This window comes from Myotis davidii, unplaced genomic scaffold (genome assembly GCF_000327345.1).
Source record: "Myotis davidii unplaced genomic scaffold, ASM32734v1 scaffold1251, whole genome shotgun sequence".
Taxonomy (NCBI): Eukaryota; Metazoa; Chordata; class Mammalia; order Chiroptera; family Vespertilionidae; genus Myotis; species Myotis davidii.
Window position 1 is genome coordinate 635,638 of NW_006283138.1, and position 3,140 is coordinate 638,777.

A 3,140-nucleotide genomic window follows, 5' to 3' on the forward strand; every position below is an offset into this window, starting at 1 on the left:
TGTTTCATTTGTCTACATTTCAAATGACGGACTGGGAAATAAAAACATGGCAAAAATGAGACTTAATAACACTCTTGAGAGTGGGCGCCTATTTTACAGGGTCGCCAAGAGACCTAGTAATTTTTTAATTACTTCCCTTTGTCTAGGGAATTTTTCTATAACCTGTATTATTGGCCATGTGTACTACTCATATTCTTTCTCTCCCCATTCCTGCATTCTTTTTTATTCTGGGAAAACTCAGCAATGGCCTGGCCATCTATCATTTCTTTCTTATTAAATTAAAGTCATGCTTAATAAACTAACAATAAACAAAGAAAAACAATAATTAATAGATAAGTACCCAATAATTTCCTTTTTAATACCTAGGACATAAAAGAGGTTGAATCTGCATTGATTGAATGGGGAAGCGGATTGCTCGCGCTTTTCCTTAGAGCGCCCCCTTGGTTGGCTGCATTCTTTTTTTTTTTTTTTTTTTTGGGGGGGGGGAGGTAAAAATGTTTTTACAGGATAATTTTTGAATTCAGAGAGAGTTAGAAAGAGACTACACCTCAAAGGGTGAGGTACTGGCCAGAAAGGTGGGGTGGACTCAGGTCCTGGGGATTCAAGGGTAGGTTGATGGCCTGGGAGGGGCCAAGGAGACCAGGTCCTGGCTGCAGCTGAGGAGGAGCCTGAGGGTGAACTTTCAGGCACTGGGTGATCAGCTGGTTCTGCAGGAGTCACAGGCTGGGTTGGGTTGGCCTGCAATCTCCCTGAGACCACCCTGCCTTGTCTACTTAGATCATCCACTGGTCCTGATCCTGTTCGTTGCCTTCCATGTCCACCTCATTGACCTCTCCATCATCAGGTGGCTCATTGTAGTCATTCATCTCATCCATGTCCATGTCCTGCATGTCCTCATCCTCCTCTGAGTCCTCTTCACTATCCTCATCATCATCTCATCCTCCTCTTCCTCATCATCATAGTGCTCTGAGGCCGGCTTGCCAATAGGTACCAGGTTGTTGTCTTTCTCTGCGCTGCTCTGGAGCCAGGCTTGTGCTGCTGTTCTTGCTGCTGCAGCTCGGTCTCTTCCACACAGGCTGATCCAGATTCAACCAGAGTTTCGGTCACATGGGGAAGAGGGAGGGAAATGAGGTGGACATGGCTCCTAGATGCGCCGGGAGGTGGCAGCTGGCAGCCGGCTACATTCTTTTTTAAAATGACCTGTTTGTCCACAATTATAGCACCTTTTATTCCTCACTGTTACAGCGACAGTGAGTAAATTTGCTTGAAAAGTGCCTGACCCCTCATTCTGACATGCTCAAATCGTTTCTGTAATGGTGCTATTTTTTTCTCAGAGGCATCTGGCATTTCTTACAATCAGCATTGGCGTTTTCAGAAGCTAATTGCTGAATTAAAGTGTCTCTGGCTGCTGAGCTTTTTTCAAGTTTTGACCCAGTCTTTCCCAAACATTCAAGATCTAATGTACCTTCTTCAGGAAACCAAAGGTTATGTTCCATAATAATATCAAGCAAAAACTGTTAGAGAATACCTTCTGAAACTTTAATTCCTTAAGCATGCAAACCAAAAGTCTACAATAAAGTTTCTTACCTTTTAACCGAATTCTGCCCCATTAGCCTGGCTAAAATGATGTTCCCGCCCTACTTACAGATCATGACTTCTGCAGCTGACCGTGGGCTTTGCATGTGGTGAATTTCCCCACCTTTTTGGTGAATTACTTTTTCCCACTTATCTGGTGAATTTTCCCCACCTGTCCAGTGAATTTTCCCCACCTTGCCGGTGAAACTTTGTTTTTCACTCTAGGCGAAGTCTTCTCCTCCAGATTTCCCTCGTCGAGACGCCAGATGTGAATCCCATGTCCTGTGTGGTTCAGGGTTCGGGATCTGGAGAATGGCTGCATGCAAATGACAGACAAGAAATAATAATTTGGAAATATTTGGGGCCAGGTGGGAAGCCCAATACAAGGGAAAGGACTTCCACTGGTGCTAAGGCCTTGCTAACCTTTTATTCAATTTTGGATACACATCTAGCCCTTAGTCAGGCAGGTAATTGCAGGAACAGACTATCTTAAAGGCCAGTAAATATTAGAAAGATTTACTCTGAGACTATTTGATCAGGAAATTGCTTGAGCCCCCATTGTCTGGACTAAACAATGGGCTCAAGGTTCACCAGCTTTCCAGGATCCTTGTTTACACTTCTCTGATAGTGAAGACAATGGGTGGCTTCCCACAGGGCGACCTATTACAGAGCCTTGCAGTCAATCAAAAGTTAACATTCTCCTTGGGTTGACCTTAGTTTAACTTCACACACATTATTGGTTTTCTGTGTAGGTGGCATTTGAGGAAAACAAACAAAAAACATTCAGAATAATACCCATGCCTGGTGTCATTAACTAAGGAGGTCCTTTGACATTTTGGCATTCTCTCTTCCCCTCCTACATTCCCTCCCTCCCTCCCTCCCTCTCTCTCCCTTTCTCCTCCACTACACTCCAGTCCATTCCACTCCACCCCCCACCCAGATATTCTCTCCATCCTTGGGCTCACATACAGTATACATACATACATACATACATACATACATACATATATACATACATACTGCTGTCCTACACCTGAGTATCAACCAAAGACTTGAAAACAACAGCCCTCTGCTGCTTCCCGGGGAGGAGGAAGTGAAGGAGGAGGAGGAGGAGGAGGAAGTGAAGGAGGAGGAGGAGACTCAAGAAGTAATGCCGTTCAAAACTAAACATTAATTCATTGTGTAAATGCTGTGAAAGGAAAAGTGGATAGGGTATGCCTGTAAATGGCATAGCTCTCCCTGCTCACCTAGACTTTTCAATGACAGCACCCACCCCACACCCACCCCCTTACTGTCATGGATGCTTTTCATAATCCCTGAGACGAAGAAAATGCCCCCTGTTGCTGAACCCTGGCTTTTCACACTGCAGATGACCCTCTTGGACAGATGCAGGAACTCTCTCACTCCCAGTCCAAGAGAGGGTGTTTTGACCTTTGATCTCTTTCTTTTTTTTTTAATTAAATCTTTATTGTTCAGATCATTACATTTGTTCCTCTTTTTTCCCCCCATAACTCCCCTCCACCCAGTTCCCGCCCCACCCTCTGCCCTCACTCCCACCCCACCGT

The 3,140-nt window shown here is 44.7% G+C and overlaps 1 pseudogene; it reads right to left on the reverse strand.

The window, feature by feature from the left end:
• Window positions 1-530: 530 nt before the first annotated feature.
• On the reverse strand, window positions 531-1,168 carry LOC102771463 (annotated as a pseudogene).
• Window positions 1,169-3,140: the final 1,972 nt, after the last annotated feature.